General features: G+C 37.2%; 1 pseudogene; it reads right to left on the bottom strand.

The window, feature by feature from the left end:
* Positions 1–2,175: 2,175 nt before the first annotated feature.
* Positions 2,176–2,354, bottom strand: LOC126024841 (uncharacterized; annotated as a pseudogene).
* Between the last annotated feature and the right edge of the window lie 16,999 nt (positions 2,355–19,353).

Genomic DNA, 19,353 nt, shown 5'->3' with positions numbered 1-19,353 from the left:
TTGTCATGTCAGGTGTGCCATCCCTGAGTGCGGAATGAGAAGTACTGAGTCCCACTGAGTATGGCAAAAAAAAAAAAAATAACAAATACCCGCTATCGAATACAAAAGCTCTTGAAAATGTAGAGTACAAGTTCATTTAATGTGTTGTTTTCTTTTCTAACAGTTGTCTCTAAGCAATAAATTTAACAATAAGTTTGAAGGGATGAGGAGGAAAGGACAAGGAAAAGAGTCTGAGAATTCAGAAAGAATAAAAGTTCCATCTAGAAAATTAAGAGTTTTGTAAGATTATCATCCTCTTTCTGTGTGTCAGGAGATATCCTATCTACTGCTGTACTTTGCATAGGTCACCCTTTGAGAAATATCTTTGAGTATATCCACTAGATGGTTTTATGTCCCCTATAAATTCGGATCTTGCATTATCTTCTAATCATTATGTCAAGCTTCTGTTCTCTTCACATTCACACTTTGAAAGGTTGCACTTCACTTTCTGATCAATCTAGGCTTCTACATTTACATTTTCTACACATACACTCAACATCATTTTCTTTTTGTTTGTTTGTTTTGTTTTTGGGGGAACACAGGATGACTCCTGGCTATGTGCTCAGAAATCACTCCTGGCTTGGGGACCATATGGGACTCCGGGGATGGAACAAGGTTCTTCCTGGGTCAGCCGTGTGCATGGAAAATACCCTAACTGCACTATCGCTCCGGCCTCTCAACATCATTTTAATTCCATTTCTTCCCCCACAGTTATCTATCCATTAATAGTATATTGACTAATCACCCACTGCATTGTTTCTATATGTGATAGCTAGGCAATGTCCTATTCCATATAGGCCAGATATCAGTAATCTGTATCAGGTTTATATACCTTTTATAATAGGATTTTTTTCCATAACAATTAAATAGCCTATCAATGTATTTTTCAGAAAACAGCCTCAGTTTTTTTTTTTTTAATGTGGGGGAGGCAACGGTAAAAGTAATATTGGCTACACCCAAAAGTGCCCAGAATCTATTCCTGTCTCTGTGCTCAGGAGTGACCACTAGTGATACTCAAGAAACTATGCAGTGTCAGAGAACAAGCAGGAACTTCTTTGATCAAAATAAGCATCTAGCTCTCTAGTCGCAGTAGGATAATGGATGGCTGTATTGGATCAAGCTTAGCTTATTTCTGATTCTGACATCTTTAATGATTCCGATTTGACTAGTTGACTACTCTTTTTACTTCTTTTTGTTCCATAATTACATACTTTAATACATTATTTTAACAACAGTTTATAATTGTGTATTGAAGTGTTACAGGGGTCTCAAACTCAATTTATCTGGGGGCCGCAGGAGGCAAAGTCGGGGTGATCCTTGAGTGCAAAGTCAGTAGTAAGCCTTGAACATTGGGGGGTGTGACCCAGACAACTAAAACAAAACAAAACAAAAAAAGATTCCTCTAGGGCAGGACCACAAAATGTTGTATGGAGGACCACAAGCGGACCTTGGGCCTCGAGTTTGAGAACCCTGCAAAGGATCAAGCTATCATTACATTCTAGCCCTCAGAGAAGGCTCTGTTTGATTTGTCTGAAACATATCTCCAAGTCTTTCAAATTTTCATATCTTTACTACCATCACACAGACTACCTTCATCTCTTGCCTATTCTTTGGCAACAATCTCATTAACAGTCTTTTTGCCTTTCTCTCTTGCCCTTAATAACTGTTTTCTACCCCATCGCCACAGCAGTGTCTCCAAAGAAGATGAGTCATTTTTAAGACTTAATAAACTCCAAATTTTTATCTTGTTTACCGAAGCTATCTTATTTAATGTTCTTTTTATATTCTGCTCCTCTAAAATCCCCCAACAATATGAATTCACGGTGTGAGGAAATTTTGTTTTTCCCCTTATTTTCCAAAGTTTCTGATACAAGAATGACGCTAAATAAATTTTAAAGAGAATATAATATGCGATTAGGGAAAGAATACACAAGAGTGGAGTCTATAAGCTTTTTCTTTTTGATGGTTAGACATATACCAAGAAGAGCATGCAATAAAGTTCAAAAGAGTTAAAACTAGATCTTGAATTAAGTCAATGTTTGGACAGACAAAAATAATTGTGATTACTTTAGAATTGAGTATGGGGCAGAAAGGCTAAAACTGAATATTTGCTATTCTCTATCACTGAAATGTTTTATTGAGTAAAAATAGTAACTTTTTTTTCTTTTTAAGTCCCCCACTACCACAAATTATGCAGTCAAGTTTCCCACATTTGGGGAAATCGCAGGAGTCAGCACATCCGGAGTGCAAAGGATAAGCCTCGCCCTGGGAAAACCACCTTCATGATCATGGTATCTCCCCTGCCAGATAAGTATAAAAATATTAACTTTTTATCTCATCATTTTTATCTATGAAGTTATAATTCTATTATCAATTTGGAATATTATGTATTTAGGATAAGGTCCTAATGAAAGAAGCACAGGTAAAATTAGATGTTTAATGTACCTTGTTCATAATCTATTGCATATTTCTTCCCTATGTTTTGTTAGTTTCTGAGTCACACCCAGCAGTGCTCAGGGATTATTTATATCTCTCTGTTTAGGGATCACTCTTGGTGGGCTTAAGGGGGGCATATGGGATGCAGTATATCTAAAATTAGTCATATGCAATGCAAGTATACTATCTGCTCTTCCAGTCCTCAAAATTAGTTGCATATTACCAGTACACTTGTGAGTGTCTACATCAGGTGATTAATTGTATGATGCCACCTTCACATAAATATCCTTTCTTAAAGGAGTTTCACATAACTCAGAGAACAAAAACATAAGGAGTTTTTCCTCTTAATCTAAATTGCTGCCTTCACACCTGAAGCAAGTAAAAATGAAATTTCTTATCACTAAAATCTCATCTGATTCCTGAGACTATGGACAGATGGTATGAACAGCTGATTCTCAGAAAAATTGCTAAGAAAAAGCAGGAAATAGAAGAATACAAAAATAATGTTCGAACTTTCAGAAGAGGAAACAAAAATTGTGCAGAGGAAAGTAAAAAGTAGGTATTAGAAAAAAAATCTTAGAGTTAAGCTGGATGGAGGAGATATTCAAAGAAGGTTGTAAAGAAAATGGAGAAACAGTGAATATTTAAATAATTCTGAAGGTGGAAGTCATTATAGCTGTCATTACATCTAAGTATCCCAGGGTCTGCAGGAAATACATGACATTAAAATGCCATTAATCCTTTAGTGAATGGACGAACATCATAGTTACTAATGATCACTATTTCCTTCTAAATTTCCGTGTCTCTTGGGCTTCTTTTGCTTTTTAAAAATAAAATTAAGTGAAGTTTCACCAGTATGCTTTGTGCACCTAAGATAATGAAAATATAAACAAAGTTTGAAGGGCTTGAAAACCAGCATTTGCTGAGCACTAGTATCAGAAGATACTAGGAGATATGTTATTCTCATATTTAATAATTATTGACCCAACTGAACTGGTAAGAAGACAGAACAAGATCAAGTACTGACTTAAGCTGAAACAAGAGGTAAGATTTATATCTAGGGTTATGTGATGCCAGTGACATTTTGTTTGTTTCAAAGGAGGTGGCTTAAGTCATTTTGAACAAAGTCAATATAGATTCCTCCAGAACCTTGCCCAGGACTCTGTTATCTTCTTCTAAAAATATGTAACTTTTAGGACATCCCATTCTGGCTTGTTTCTCTGGGCTCCTTGCAGCCATCTGAAGTCTGTGCCTGGAGAGACTACTTCTGGAATTCTCCTCCCACTTTATCTCAGAGTTTGCTGAGACACTCAAATGCATATAGACAAGCCCTCAGGCAGTACACGAGGTCAGCAAGACATAGCCAAACAGTGTCTCCCAACAGCCCGTTTCTCCTGGTGCTGCCTGGCAAGGGAACAAGTGTTAATTATTCCACTTGGAGCATCCTTCAAAAACAGCAGTGCCAGTGTGCTGAAAACCAGCCGGGGCAGCCTGATCAGCACCACCTTACACAAGTTCCTCTTGGAGGAAGTCATGGTGGGGCGGAAGACTGTGCGCGGGGGCGGCGGGATTGCAGAGCCTAGAAATATGTCCTCAAGTAGCACTTTGTCTCATCCGTTTCCTCTCCTTGAGCTTTCTTTTTCTTTTTTCCCTTCCTTTTCTCCTCCCTCTTTTTCTTTTTACATCTTTTATTTATAGCCTCTCTATAACTTTTTCTATAAGCTTTTCTTCTTCCCTCCTTCCTTCCCTAGCTTTTAGCTTGTTTCTGAAACCCCCAACCAGAGGATTCTGTGAAACCTATAAACCAGTTTACCAAACAACAACAATGACAATGACAAACAACAGTTGTAGAAGTAGTAATAACAGTAACAAGAGTTTGAGGGGTAGATAGTTTAGTGGATAAGGTGCTGTCCTTGAAGATGGCCACAACTGGTCCTCTGAGCTTCACCAGGAGTGTTCCCTGAACACAGAGCCAGGATTAAATCCTGAGCCAGGATTAAGCCCACACCCAGGTGTGGTCCTAAAACAAAATCAACAAGAATATAATAATTATGATAATCCCTAACCATGTACATATTTTTATATCTTAAAGATCTTGGTATCTTAGAAGCCATGCCCTTGCTCTCTCTTCTGATTCTGAAAAAAATTTAGATCTCCATTATTTTTTAAATTTTTATCTTAGACACCTCTTTTTATGTAATTGTTATTGGTATGGTATCATGCCTAACTCATTCCAGCACCACACCCTTCACCTAAATATCAGCTTCCCTCCACCATTGTTCTTCTATCTCTAGGTCAATACTCCCTCTATGGTAAGTTTTCTATTGAAGACCAATTCTAAGTTTCTGTTGCCTTTGGGCATTTGTTCCTTTCTCAACATGTTTCTTTAAATCCCACATATGAGATTATTCTGGTTCTGTCTCTTTCATTCTGACTCACTTTACTCAGCCTGATACTCTCCAGATCCATCCATAGCAGCAAATTGCATGAATTCACCTTTTCTTAAAGCCAAGTTACATTCCATTGTGTATACGTGCCACAGTTTTTCTATCTAGTCACCTATTTTGGGACATTTGGGTTGTTTCCAGGTTTTGGTCTTTCAATCTCAGAATTCAAGGAACTTTTAGGAAACACCTGGTTCAACTCACAGTTGATGCAGAAGTCACTTTTCAGGAAACATCCTTAATAGGAGTGCATTAAAAATGGTCCTGATCACTCTTGAAGAGTAAATAATCAACTAAAACTAGTCATCTCTAAAATTCAGTTCTGTGGATACCTAAAAATGTGAGAGAAATTAAATCAGCACAAAATGGTCTTTTGAGTGTCACAGTAACAAGACAATATGAGGGAAGAATGTCACTCATCAGAACAATAGGTTTGGGGCCAGAGGTGTTTGTCTTGCATGCACAAGGAGCCAAGTTCAATATCCAGCATCATATGCCTCAGCTAAGTACCACTGAAGTGAATTTGGGGCCCGCTACACTGCTAGGTTCAAACATTAAACTCTACCAAGTTGATATAATCAAGAAGGCCCTTAGATCCTTGAACATTGTTTGTAAGGCTCCTGCCCTCTGCCACTCCAAAAGAATTGTTTATGAATAGCTCCAATATTATAGAGAAAGATTTTGTCAGTTGCAGACTCTGAACTGAAACCCAAGTCCTTCATAGCAAATACTCCACTGTCCTCAGCCATCTTCCTATATAGGAGGCTGGATTTTTTTTTAAAATTTAACTAAAGATCTGCTAAATTGACACATTTTAGAGACTTTCCTCCTTTGTCAACTCCCAAATTCTGTCTTTCCTTTCTTCCTCTTCAGCTCTCCTCACACTAATCTCCATTCACCTACACAGTCTTGCTTCTATGTAAGTGAGATGAGTTTGAAGAATAAATTTGCTATCTTTGTTGATGATCTCCAACTCCTTGTGATCTATGGAGACCTTCCTAATCTATGGTAGTGTTAGTTCCTTGCCCTGGATAAGAATGAATTTCACCATATAATAAATAGATTTAAGGCATCTCTTGTTGGCACAAGCATATCCCTGGTTGTCCAGGTATGATTTCCTGATGAGAAATGATGAGGTGCTAGACACTACTTTGGTTAGCTCAGTTACTGCAAGAGGAAACACGAGTTTAAAATAAGAGCACATCTCTGAATGCATAGACCTCATTGGGTCCTAGGAATTATAGACCCCCAGACATTTTGGAATGGAAAATTAAAGTCCAGAATGGCAACTGACTTACCAAAAGTCACACATCATTTAATGATGACTCTAAGCAAAAGCAAAGTCTGTCTAATTTGGAGCCCTGTGAAACACAGAGTATTCACACAAGATCTCAATGTCCTGTGAGACACACAAAGTATTCATAAATCTGGTTTCCTTGATTTTTTTATTCCTCCCTTCCCCCTTCCTCAATCTCCTCTCCTTCCTTCGCATCACATTTAAAGTAATTTATAAGCACTTAGTGCTTATTTTCCTGGGACTTTTTCCAAATTTGGTGAGATTTATAGATTTATAATTTTTTCTTTTCATTCTTGTCTCTAAATGCACTCACAGAGCTTTAGGAATCCTTTCTCTGTCCCTATTTTCTTCCCATCCCAGACAGTTGGGCCAGGGGTGAACCAAAACAAATGACTTCCCAGTTTCTCAACCCAAACAGGCTTCAGAGGACTCTGCTTGTTAGATGTCATGAAACCAGATGTGCATGGCCTAATATGGCACTGACATGTGCTAATTGTGTAGATGGGATGGGTACCTGGACATGCAAAAAATAAAAATAAAAAAAAAAGTCAAGGAAGCTGGTGGTTACAGGAAGAGGCATTCTGATTCTCAGTGGCCCTGTCAGGCTTTGTAAATATGACATGTGCACTTGGATCTGCCAAAGAAATGAAGGGAACATTTGTCTACAAATTCCAGTGGCTTGAACTGTATAAAATCTCTGTGCAGAGCCAGGGAGCACAGAAATCTTAACATTCTTCTTGAAGCTATCTTTCAGGAATTCTTTTGTTCTTAAAACTGGAAAGAAAACAGGAAGGAAATGGCAAACAGGGACCCAAGATATAAAACACAGGGTGGATGGTCTCAGCCGCCATATTCCAACCTTAGCTCCATCTCTTTCTAGCCAGGTGATCCCAGCAGAACTAGTCCATCAATGAGCCTCAGTGCCCCAGGTCCTCAAATCAAAACTGTGTGACTGGACTATGTTTCTTAATATTGATAAAATAAATAACTGGTAAATCCTGTCATGTGTAATGACTCTACAGATACTTACTCCATATGATTGTAATAAAGATGGAAATGATTAGCAAATAATACTATAATATTCTAATACTATACTATTATAAATAATAAGAAAAATTATAACTATACTGATTATTAATCTCATCATTACAGAAAGAAAAGAAAGATTCATGCGGAGTAGTTTGCACAGGACAATTCCCAGGCAAATCAGTAAATGGTAAAGTGAGTTCTGAGATTCAGCCTAAGATCTTGCTGTATTTCAGTTGTGAGTCTGCAGGGAAGCACCCAGAACACTCAGCAGATGGGTGTTGTATAAATAGCATCCTTGCCACTCTGTTGTAACTGCCCATAATTCTTTCCCCAGAACTTGGTGGTATATGTACTTCTCGGTGCCTTAAGTGTCGCCTCCTGGCCACTTGTGATTCCTTGCTCACCTTTTGATATGTCTCTATTTGAGTGCTCCCAGGGAAAGGTGGCTCCCTGACAGCTTCCTCATCAGCTATCTGTTCAGTCCAAAGAGAGCAGCACTCAAGAGCCGGCAACAAGCAGAGCCACATCCAAGTTTACAGGCATGTCTCCATCTGGCCAAGTGTCTTCTGTCTGGGACTCGACCACCTACGCCATTCTGCTCGGATCCAACCGTCATGTTCACAGTGATTCAGCTCATGTTTCAGGTCTGCAGGACCCGTTCTCCTTGAAGCTCCTGAGGTCTGTGTGATGAGTGAGCAGGAAGTGGAGGCTGTGCCACATTCCCATATGACACTCCCGAGGAGCCTACTCATATCTGAGAAGTCGGAGAAACTTCTCCCCCATCATTATTTTTAGCCCTATTAGTTTTACTTTATTTTTTCGAGAAGAACTGCAAGAAGGAGACAACGAAGAGAATGAGACAGCTTGGCTTTCAGAGCTGCTTTGGTCATCAGGAGTGACATCACCTTGAAAATGTGTCTCACCCTCTTAAAACTCATGTTCCTTCCCTGGGCAATAAAAAGAAAACTGTCAATCCATCTTACTAGAGGTGCTTGTGGCTAGATTCAAAGAATATTGTCCACTGGAAAACACCAATGTTCAATTATAGACTTACTGCTTCTCTAGGCAAAAGAATTTTCTCTTTCTAAATTTTTTCTTTTTCGAATTTTTTCTAAAGCTGTGCATTTTAGATGTCATGCATCTGTGAGGAAAAGGCAGAACTACAAGAAGGATTAGGGAGGTTGGCAGGAGAGAGAAAACTACAGGTCTTAAGAGTAAATGCTTATTCCACTAAATGCCTTCTTTTTTCATCTTCACTGCTTTTGACTTTTTTGACATGGCTCTCTGAGGAGATTCAAAGAGTCTCTTCTTTGCCAAATACTGATGCTAGAAATACAATGATGTGAAATCTCTGAGGAGCCCAGAGAGTAAAAAGGGTGAGAGAAGCAAAAAAGAAACTAAAATATGGTGTGTGAAGCTGCCACAGAACAAGTGCCAGATACAGGAAGCCTGTGGAGAGAGTGAACTAATGAACCATACAGGAGTGATTTGGGAAGCCTTCTGAGAGAGTTAATGTCAGCTCTCTTTCACAGATGAAGAAACTCATCATCAAAAGTGTTAGAAGACTCAGACCCAGGAAGATAGCACAAGGGTTAGACACATATCTTACATGCCCTTACCCCCAGAACTATACTCCCATTTTAGCACCACATGGTATTCTAAGCAGCACTCTGTATAGTGTTGGGAGACCTCAACACTACAGAGGTGAACCTGATGGTCTCCAGCACCAATATTCAGGCCCTAATCAACTGAATGGGCTGGTTGGTTGAGATTCACCAAGAATGGCCCTTGGGATCACTAAGCACCACTTGGGAGGTCACCCAAAATGAGACACTTTGCCTCTGGTCAAAAAACAACAATGATAAAATCTGGAATCAACCCAGATTAGTGTGACTTCAAAATAAAATTCCATTTTAAGTAATTGGCCACTTGAGATGAACTATAATTTTATTTAAATAAAATAAGAACAGGATTTGGGGTTAAATCTCCAATGACTGAAATGGATGCCAAATCTGGAGATGAATCCCTACCGCTACTGGGTGTGGCACTAGTGACCCAACATTATATGGTCTGAGTGACATCCCATGTCCTGACACTATTTCAACCATTCAATCTTCTGGCTGAGTATACCAGGAGTAACCCCCTTTCCCAGACCTCCAGAGCATAACTGGGGAAATCCTAGTCCTAAAACAAATGAATAAAACAAAAAACAATAAGCCATTATTTTTCTGAATAGATATTCTTTAGTAAAGATAAAGTGATCTTCCTCATACTCACAACTCACTGGTTCATTTTAGAAAGTCTTTTATTTTAGTACATTCCTACTTTAAGCATTTATCTTCTTATCCTGAAATGCTATTGCTACAGAGTTGACTTCCCTAACACCAACCTGGCTTAGTTCCTATTCAGCCAGTGTTTAAAGAAATAGTTCCCAAGTGGACAATACCAGATTCCAGGGATCAATGGAATGAATGAGAGAGAGACTCAGGCAGAAATAGTACAGGTGCAATTGGGTGAAAAAGTTTTCAGTTCACTTAAAAACAGTAGGATTCCAGGAAGCTGCTAAATAGCTTTTTCTTCTTTCTTTTTTTTTTCTAAAAGTAGACAATAGGTCAAGTAACTTTAAGAGCTTCTGGTCTCAAGTCTCTTTCAGGTCAGAATCTGTGGGATAAATCACAAATTCTTCAGCCTTTTCTAAATCTGTTACTTTTCATTCCACTCAAACTAATTCTCCCCAAATTCCCTTCAAGTTCACCAAACCAACCTTATTCTTTGACCTTATTGATTCAAGTACTGGTAGCTAGAGGGATAAAATAGAGCCCTTGTAGTCAGGTACGCTGACTCAGCTCCCAGCTCTATCAACTTCCTCTAGGTCCTAGAGGTTCCGGGTATCCATTTACTTGTCTCTAACATGTTAACATGAACTCTGACCCCATAAATTAGCTTATGTGATGTGACTTATTTCTGATATTCTTGAGATGTGCGATGTATCTGATTATTTTTAACACCAGAAGGCTATCTACAGAGAGGTATCTGACCCAGAATATGTTTCCTTATTTGCCTTTTCCTTTCTCTTAGCTCTATGAAAACTATTTGGGCTATAACAAATAAAAATCTAAGGTATACAGGATAATAATTTGATGCACAAATATTTATCTGATGATTTCCAATAAGATTAACTTACTCATTGATTGTCCAAAATTAACAATTTATTGTATTTGTAATAAAAATGTTAAGGGTTCTACATTTTGTAACTGTAAATACAATATCATCACATTAGCTACATTAGCCATGCTGTGTTCTAGATCTGTTTAATCTGTTTGAAAGATTATACAATCTTTTCTTTTAGAGGAAGTACCCCATGGAATCTTTTTAATACTAGAACCCTTTACTCTTCTCTGGAGGTGGTTATCTTTCTCACAAAAATCCCCTTATATTCTGAATGTGTGAATGAATTCCATCTCAGTTATGTCTGTGAACCATCAATTCACAATTTTCCTCTTCTCTCTCTGTTCCTTTTCTCTTCTAACCTTTTCTGCCCCTACCCCCTGCTCCTCATTTCTCATGTTCTTTTTTGCAAAATGTGTTTTCCTTTTCTAATAAAGATTTCTTCTTGCATCAGTCAAGTTGAGCCCAAGAATCTAGTACTTGGAATGAGATTCCGTGGATACAGGCTAGGCCCAATATTAAGAATGATTGCCTCCAGCACTGTCTAGACTGTAGATGGAGGCTCCAAGGCAAAGTGGTGGTAGCAGTGCTGCCTGAGTCATCCAGTATTTGGGCCAGGAACCAGGCTGGAGTAAGCAGCTTGTGTATTGTCAGGAGAGTTCTCTAACTGGCAGGCCAGGCACAGGAGGATTTTTTTTTTACCAAGGCAAGCTTCTTTCTCCCATTTTTTAAACCTTTCATTGCTATGACATTGTAAGCTAGTTGTGGCTTTACTCTTAGAAATTCCTCTGAAAGATTTCGTCAAGAAGGGAGTCAGCCATTGCTACATTCTTTATTTGACCTGTGCAGTCTAAATATTAAGCTTATATTGATGCATGGAAATAATAGAGCACACAAAGCCATCCTCCTTGCTAGCAATATGTTAGCCACCAGAGTTCACTGAATCCATCCTGGTTCTTTTATATCTCAGGAAGAAAGTCTGCGTAATTTCCAATCATCTTGAGGGTAGTAGGAAATCAGGAAGATAGGCTTAATTATAGTGACTGCCACCTTAGGCTAAGGACCAGATTTCCCTCAATTTATTTCCTCAGCTGCAGAAAATACATAATAATGTTGCATTTAATTGCATGCAAGATGCTGTAATTTTGCACACTTCAAAGAAATAAAATGCTGCCAATTAAACTGACACACTTGATAATAAAATGCATCCTGAAACCAGAGATGTTTAAGTGTTGTTTTTTTTAAAAGTGTCTCAGAACAAATGAAATGTGGCACCTATTTCAAAAGGTTCTTGTGAAGATTAATTAAGCTCATACTTCTGAAAGTGTTTTGAAAACTGTCAAGTACCATAGATACGCTGTTATATTTAATAGTGACAGCACATTACCATGGAAAAGGCGCAGGCTTTGGGGACAGCCAGTCTTCATTCAAATTCCAGGAATATCACTTAGCAGAAAAATCTTCATCAATTTTCTTTAATCCTAGTGAACCTCAGTTTGCTGCTTTGTAGAATATCAATAGGGATATCTGTACTGTTTCTCCCCAAAAAATATGGAATCACATATATGTAAAGGGCATAATAAGAGACAAAAAGTATCTGAAATTCTAATTTATCTTGATATCTTATATTTTTATTTGTGAAAAATGTCCACCTCGTGAGTACTGCAATGACAAGGAAATATAAGGTATTTGGATCAGAGGAGGAAGACCTTATAAGAATTCATGATGAACAGAGGTTAGAGAGTCACACAGCCTGTCTCTGGATGGATTTAAAAAAAAAAAAAAGGAAAAAAGTGGATAAGGAGTAGTCTGAGAGACAATGTGGCCAGGGAGGGGGAATTCAGACAGTGTGGTATCTGAGAGATTAGGGTGGAGGTTGTCTGAGAGTAAGAGACGCTCAGACATGAGTGTGTGAGTGGGTGTGAAGAAAGGGTGGGGGAGTCTAAGAGAAAGGGTATGTGCTGAGGCTGCCAGAGAGACCAGGGATGTAATGGGAGAGCAACTGAGAGAACTTGTGTGTGGTGGGAGGTGTCTGAGAGACACTGAACTGCAAGATGTCTGAGACACTGTGTGTGTTAGGTGGGTGTCTAAGAGAGTGTTGGGGGAAGGTGTCTGCATATGTGTGTGTGTGTGTGTGTGTGTGTGTGTGTGTGTTGGAGGATTCTGAGAGGTATCAGAAGCAAGCAGAGTCTGAGATTGAAGACTAAAAGTGTGGGGCATGCACAGAATGCAGGTGGCACTTGGTGTCTTTGAAAAATTAAGAGCAACAGACTGAATAGGAAGTCTTTTAAAAAATGGAGACAACTAAGTGATTAATAGCTGTAGGAAGAGAAATCAAGAGTTGCATTGAGTAAGACCATATTCCAATGTTTTTCCAATAAGTGAAGGAAATGTTGTAAATTATTCATTTGTTATGTTTGTAAGATTTTCAAATCTATGATTTTTTTTTTGTTTTGTCTCATTTTAGTACCCACAAAAATGTTCCTCCATCATAAAGTAACTTTTTTTTTTGGTTTGGCTGGTTGATTTTGGGTTGTCTAATTTTTTCTAATGAAGTCTCAAACTACACATTATTTGCAACTGTAAAGTTTATTTCTCTCCTCTCATTTCCTACTGGGTAAAAAATTGCAGGTACCTCTGGAATTAATACTACCTTGTTCCCACAAGAAGATAGTGTCTGTGTGTTGTTTGGTTTGCTTTGGCTTGAAAGTTGCTAAATTCAAACCTTTGATATTTGACCACATTTTAACCTACTGGAAAATTCTTGAAGTTCAGTCAATAGACATAAATGGCCTTTAGGTATTCTCTAAGCACACTCCAACCTGGGAATTAGGTAGACTAGAGTTATTGTTCTAGGTTTACTGGAGGAGATACTGAGACCCAGGACTCTAAAGTACCAGCCCACACTCTCACAATGAATTAGTAAAAACTGGACTCCAGCCCTGGTTCTCCTTCTTCCTCACTAGCCAACTTGGCACTTCAATTAAACCATCTGGGCTACATTGCCTCATCTAGGAAACATTATGACTATTGCTTATTTATGTAGGATTATTTGGAACATCAGATGAAATAATATGTATGGGATATTTATACTATTAAAGCCTATTGACACTCACATTATTACAAAAAAACTAGGTGAAAAATTTTAATCTTTAAATATTAACACCTTATTTCTTTTTCAACATAGGTGCTGTCATGTATGTAGAAAATGCAACTTTCTCACATTGTCTTGATTTGAGTTAGAGAATGCTAGGCTTTACTTTGTAGGCAATTGAAGCTAGGCTTGACATTGGGGTGTTCTCTTTCAGGGAACTATAGGGTGAAACAAGTCTCTAGTGACTGATAGATTAAAAATATACTACACAGGTCTATGGAAAGATTGCATGCTCATTTGATCTTCAGAATCTTCAAAAGTACTACTATCATAACCCTAACTGGCTCCAAACACTTCTAGGTGTGGACCTGTTAGCTTCTGAACATCATTGGAGAATGCTGGTTGCCCCAGCACTACAGGGATAAACAGCACGATATTCCTGGACTTTGATGATGACATTGTGCTGCCCAAGTCCTCATATTGAAATACTAAATCAGTTGGCCAGAATTGCTGGGAGTGACCCATGAGGTCCCTGGCAACATTTTAGGGGTCCCTTCAATATAAACTATATAAAAAATAGATTTCCGACAACATTTTGATTTTTTCTTTTATTTTTCTGTGCTGGTGGCTTTGTTTTTGTTGTTATTGTTGTTGTTGTTGTTATGATGAAGAAAAGTGTTCATTAAAAAACTATTATGGCATGATTTGGTCTAATTTTTTCTCAGCAAAATGAAACGTTTTTAAAGTAACACAGAAAAAAATAGTATTTTGGTTAAGATGAAAGTTTATTGCCAGTTAACAAGAGCATATCCCAAAAGCTACATGTGGGAAAATATTGTCACTTAATAATAAAATATTCATCATTTTCAAGAGTAAGTATTATTAAAAATGTGGTCTAGACATGGATGTTCAGACTTAGCAATCCATAAACTTTTGATATTTTGAAACCAAAATCTAAATAAGAAGGAATTTTGTGAGGGTCACATACCAAATCAGGGCAGAGTCAGAGAATGTAGATTACTGGCACTTAGGATTATTACTTTTGGTAGAAATTCTGTGAATTCTCCTAATTAAAAAATAACAAAATTTATTCTTCATTGTTGCTTTTATAGACCACAGGATAGACACAGTGATAGCACACCTGGAATTACTACAAATGACAACATAATTTTAAAAAAACTGTCCTTATTTGTAATGAATTCTTATAGGTACTGAATTCTTATTGAGGCAGAAAGAAACCATCCTCTTGAAAAAGAAAAAAGTGTCCTTTATAACCAATCTTCTTCAATATTCTCTGACTCTCTTGGAATGGGAAGATGGCACCCTCGTTTGACTAGTCTTTAAAAGATACTGACTCTAGTTTTTTATAGAAGAGTTATAAAAGAACTATTCAGGATTTTAGAGATTGGAAAGAAGAATCTTCTTTGGTTTAAAAAAATCATGAAGCCTCAGAGACAAGTATATATAAAAAACTAAAATCATAACTCGGTAGCATTAAAAATAAAAGTCTGTTACCCATTGGCAACTAGGTTCTAACATTAAACAATAAAAATCATGCACATGGTCTTCCCTCTATTTATGACTAGAATTATGGAAATAAAGTTTAAAATTTTGTTCTCAATTCTTATTTCTTTTCTTAGTTGGGTTCTTGGAATAGTTTAGTATGATGATATCTCCATTTTACCTTAGAGATCTCGGATTTGAGTTACCATCTTTCTTAAGCTTTGTTTTGAACTATCTGGAATAATCTTGGTCATTAGTCAATATTAAAAATAAAACATTATAAGTGAGATAAAGTGAGGGATTACCAAAAAGTAGAAATGTGTCAGGTTAACATGAAGGGAAAAGCACAAGAGACTGATGCTATACATTCTGTCTCTTTGTTTGCATAGTTTCATCCTTTTTATCTAGCAATCTTACATTCTCTGTAATGTTGGTAGAATGTCAATTTTATACACATTTCTCTCTTTAAAGATTGTCATTACTGCCTTACTAGTAAGAGCATCCTTGTATCCCCTGGTACCACAGATTGAATCATAAATAAGAAAAGGAGAAAACTCAAGCCATTAATATTCTTTCCGGAATGGCTATTCCCCAGGAACATAGGACAGGAAATTCCTTTTAGTGCTGAAAGTTTCAATAGTCATATTACCTGGATGCAAATGATAACAAATAAAGCTAAGAAAAAAAAGCAAAATTAAGAAGACAAAACAAGGAAAATACAGCAAATACTGGTGTTCGTGTTTAAATTCTTGGAGTTAGACCTATTTGAAGCAAAACAATGCTCATAATCAATTTTAATCTAAAATTGGATATATCCAAAGAATTACAATAGGTTCTACCATTTTATTGTAAGATTATTTTAGTTGTGTTTCTTATTCTTATAGATAAGAAGATCTAATTAGTAAGGTAAAATTAATACACTTGAGAAATTAATCAAAGAAATAGCATCTTGGTAATTAACATGGGATATTGGGAAGAAAGATGTGAAGCTAACTAGATCTCCTTTATGGCCTTCTAACAGATATGTGAGGCATCTCTGGTGTCCTGTGTTCCACCATCCAATTTTAACACAACTTGTTAAGTAAAATCTCTAGCTATTTCTAGATTATAAACTCAGTGAGAACAAAAACTATGTATTCTCATCTTCTTCCATCTCTTAGTATAGCGCATGATTACTTGGAATGTACTATGTGCCTAAACCGCATTTATATTAAATAAATGCCTGTTGCAATACTGCCCTTGATGGGGCAGTGAGGCTTGTGAAAATATCAGCTTTATTCAGAGGACAGGACTGAAGCCAAAAGCCTCAGCATCCGTTCCAGCCAAAAAGCCCCTGCCTTCCACAGACCCTTGCTTTTATACCTCAGAATCAGGTACCACCCAATGGTGGGAGCAGAATCAGGTACCACCCTAGGGTGGGAGCAGAATGCCAGGTCACACCCTAGGGTAGGGCACAATCACCAATCAGAGTAGGGTCAGTAACATAATGATCCCATTGATATGTTTACATACACAACAAATGCCAATGATTTTCTACTTATAGATTTTAAAGTGAATGTCTCATTATCCTAATTAAATAAATTTTTTTCTAATTTGGTGAGTTATTTAATTGGAGCATGATATATATAGTACCCTATATATATAATATATAGTATTATTCTATTTCCTTATGTCTCCAAAACTAAGTATACATCTGTTACATTTTGTGGAATATACAGAAGACCTAGAATTCAAAGACCAGTACTTTAGGCTCTGGTCCACTGTAGTGTGATTTATGCAAGGCCCTCTCTTTCTTTGCCTCTATTTCCCTATTGGTAAAATAGGAAGCTGGACTGAATGAGCCCTGTAATCTCATCCAAGACTACTATTCCATGTCTCAGTATAGAGCAGGATATTGATGACTCATTTAACAGGATAAACAAGTCTCTCCATGTGCAGTCTGCTAAAGTAATGAGCAATGAGTATAACTCTTTCTAAATAGAAAAAATTTTCACACCAGCTTAGTCCAAAACTTCTGAGGGTTAAATGAGGGAAACAATAATACTAAGCAGATGAATTCTCTAAAATAATATTGCAACATTCTCTTGGCATTTCTATCCCTGTTTCCATAGGATCTCTTTTTGAGCGACTGAACTTCAATGGGGAAAGGAGAGGTCATTTGAAGCTCTGGTCTTGACCCCACCCTTTACATTGCATTGGGCACATGGACCATAGAGTTTCTTTTCTAACAGCATTGCAGTGAGACTGTGAATTGATCTCTGATGCTTTGTAATCTGGCTGCCTTTCTATCATCTAGAAAAATGCTTTTCTCAGATGGTTTGAGGGTTCTATGAAGCAAATGAAGATTCAACTAAAATTAGTCAACTAATATTAACATATTGATTGTGATCTTGTTTGTACTTGCTGTGTAAGTATCACAGCAGACATATGCAAAAGGTAATATCATCCCCCACACATAAAAGAAACAATGCTCAGTTAATTTTAACTCCTGGTCCAACATCACTGTTTCTCAGAGAGTCCAGAATTTCAGATCAAAAGTCATTTCTCTGTGACTCTATTTTCAACCTATGAAGATAGTAAGTGTTCATGGAGGGTTGAGAGGAAGGAAAGAGGAACTACTTTACCTGAAAGGTATAACACTGACAAAAGAAATTGTGAGTGAAATCAAGTCATTAAGTTAGACCTGAGATCAAGAAGAAAAAAGGCTCCATGTAATCATAATATGGCTCAATTACCTGACTTTATATTATAGGGTGGAATTCTATCTGAATTTTTCTGCACTAATTCTGTATAGTCCACACAAGAGAAACATTCCAAAACTAAAAACTGAAACCCAAAACTAGAAACTCTGAAAACTCAATAACAATGGCTATTTCTAAACTGTGCACTAACTGTAATTCTAGAAAATCTAACAAGACTCAAATTTAAATCATATGCCTCCAGAGTCTTCCTCAGTGATCCCCATAAACTAACTCCCCTCATTGGGCTCCAGTGTCTTCTAATATGCTCTGCCACTCTGTTCAGGAGCTGAGCACACTTTAGGAAACCTTAAGAAAAATCACAAGCCAAAAATCTACCTTTATGTGTTCAATTTATATTCTGAAAATAATGTGTACTTATATCAGACCTAAGGATATTTTTCAAGAGTTTGATGTTAGGTGATATTTTATTGCTGTTTAACTAATTTTTCTTTCTAGAATTATACATTTTATAACAATTGCTTTTAGCTTTGGTTCAGTAGCTATTGCTGGACTATAGCAGTCTCAAACTGATGGGCCTCCTAAAACTTAACTACTTTTTTTGTCATTAAATTCTTACTCATCCTTCAGGACTCAGTCTAGCCAATTTATTTTTATGAGAGTTTTTTGCCTCGCTGCAGAGACTGAATAAGTGGCCTCATAATTCCTTGATCTGATATGGATCACAGCAATTCTCTTGTGATCATCTAGTTTCTTTCCCCATAAGCCTCAAGTTTCTTAGGAGCAAGAATAATGAGTCCTTCATGTCTACCTTTCTAAACAATGTGTGTTCCAGAAGTAGTTATCGGGAGTATTTTCTGACTCAATATATGACTTAATAAATACACAATGGGAGAAAGAGAGGGTAAAGGAGAAATGGAAAAATAAATATTGAGGTGAGATAAAAATACCTTCAAGTTCAATGATAAATACTAATGTTTTAGATGCTTCAGCTCTTGACTTTCCTCCTCTAAATGTTTGCTTTCTTGTTTATGCTAAAGTTGTATGCGAAATAAGTACATTTATAAAAATATTTATGAATTTGGTAGATAACTTATCTTTACTAGTACCAATATAAACGATAATTTGCTCACCACAAAACCAGAATTCTACAAGTGTTTGAACCTAGAAGATCCAAGGGTCACATAAAATGAGTCAATGGTCCTTCTGGTTAAAAACTGTTAAAACTTTGTCTTATAAAAAAATGTTACTTTTAGATCTTTCTTCCTAGGAATGCATTTGTATGCGGATGGGAATACAGAAGTCTTTGAGATTGTCCCTTGGGATAATCTGAGAGTAAGCAGCTCAAGTCAAACCACAGCATCATGCCTTGTCAGCCTGGATCTTTCACTTGCCTTGAACTCTGCAATGTTTGCCCATTAGTCAATCTGGTTAATTCTATTAGAGGGTATCTGAGAAATCAGCCCCCATGTTGTCAGTATTCCGATTTTGAGACTATGTGATTTGACCAAATACACACATCAAGCAGAATTTGAGTCATAATTCTCTCATGCTTCATTCATCGCAATGCATTTCAGTTGCCAAGGGCCACAGAAATCTCAGTGGAACTTAGTGATTATTAGGTCACATGGTCTAGTGTAGTGA

The sequence above is a fragment of the Suncus etruscus genome, chromosome 12 (assembly GCF_024139225.1).
Source record: "Suncus etruscus isolate mSunEtr1 chromosome 12, mSunEtr1.pri.cur, whole genome shotgun sequence".
In the NCBI taxonomy this organism is placed as follows: domain Eukaryota; kingdom Metazoa; phylum Chordata; class Mammalia; order Eulipotyphla; family Soricidae; genus Suncus; species Suncus etruscus.
Note: the sequence above shows the minus strand (reverse complement) of the source record. Positions and strands in the feature narration are given on the sequence as shown.